We start from the raw sequence: 1323 nt of genomic DNA on the forward strand, positions 1-1323 counted from the left end.
CCAAAAATGGCCCACTTGGCACTCTGATCCGAAATCTCGCGGCTTCATCATTTAAGCAAGCCGGAGATCTCACCCATTTAAAGTTTGAGAATAGGTTGAGGTCGTTTCGACCCCAATGCCTCTAATCATTCGCTTTACCGGATGAGACTCGTACGCTACGAGCGCCAGCTATCCTGAGGGAAACTTCGGAGGGAACCAGCTACTAGATGGTTCGATTAGTCTTTCGCCCCTATACCCAGTTCCGACGATCGATTTGCACGTCAGAATCGCTACGGACCTCCATCAGGGTTTCCCCTGACTTCGTCCTGACCAGGCATAGTTCACCATCTTTCGGGTCCCAGCGTGTACGCTCTTGGTGCGCCTCTTCTCGCGATGAGAACGAGACGCCCCGGGAATGCGAAGCGGCCACTTTTAAGGGTAAACCGCCCATCTTCCCTGAGTTCGTGCGAGACGAACTTTCACTTTCATTACGCCTTTAGGTTTAGTGATTCCCAATGACTCGCGCACATGCTAGACTCCTTGGTCCGTGTTTCAAGACGGGTCCTGAAAGTACCCAAAGCTATAGCGTCGCCGATCGGTCTAGGTCTGTTCGAGAACCTCGTCGCCAACAGTCATCAGAGGTCGGAAACGGCACCGGGTCCGATTACCGACGTGCATCTGACGCGCTTGCGACGAGCCGAACGCTAACGAGTAGCGGCCTTAAACCATTCGGTATACCGTCGAGCGAGTCGACCGCGAACACGAGGGTCCGTAAACGAAAACGGCGCGAACCGCAGTCTACGGTCTCCACCTCGAGCCTTAAGCCGACGCCCAACGGATCGCGACGTCCTACAAGGAGAAAAGTGCACGCGTTCGTCGCCGGATCGACGTACGAAAGGCGCGCGCAACGCCGAAACGTCACGTGTCACGCGATCGCACGCCGCCTACTACGAGCCGCGAATGAATTTCTCCCTTCGACCTTTCGGGTTTCTCAGGTTTACCCCTAAACGGTTTCACGTACTCTTGAACTCTCTCTTCAAAGTGCTTTTCAACTTTCCCTCACGGTACTTGTTCGCTATCGGTCTCGTGGTTATATTTAGCCTTAGATGGAGTTTACCACCCGCTTAGGGCTGCACTCTCAAGCAACCCGACTCTAAGGAGAGATCCTCTCGCCGTCAGTCACGGTCGCTACGGGCCTGGCACCCTCTATGGGCTGTTGCCCCGTTCAAGATGGACTTGGACGCGCGACGTAACGTCGAGATAATGGACCCTCCCGAACACCACATTTCCCGGCGCCCGATGTCGGTCGCGGGATTCGGTGCTGGGCTAATCCCTGTTCGCTCG

The 1323-nt window shown here is 55.3% G+C and overlaps 1 non-coding gene across 1 annotated transcript in view; it reads right to left on the reverse strand.

Annotated features, from left to right (window-relative positions):
- Window positions 1-1323, reverse strand: part of LOC143206470 (large subunit ribosomal RNA) — a gene marked incomplete at its 5' end in the record, with an annotated part of 4009 nt that extends 2686 nt beyond the window's left edge. Inside the window, one exon of the ribosomal RNA XR_013008429.1 lies at window positions 1-1323. This exon is cut by the window's left edge and continues 2686 nt beyond it. This is a non-coding gene — a ribosomal RNA (large subunit ribosomal RNA).

This window comes from Rhynchophorus ferrugineus, unplaced genomic scaffold (genome assembly GCF_030347505.1).
Source record: "Rhynchophorus ferrugineus isolate W39M unplaced genomic scaffold, kcgeb_rfMv2 rfM713, whole genome shotgun sequence".
In the NCBI taxonomy this organism is placed as follows: domain Eukaryota; kingdom Metazoa; phylum Arthropoda; class Insecta; order Coleoptera; family Curculionidae; genus Rhynchophorus; species Rhynchophorus ferrugineus.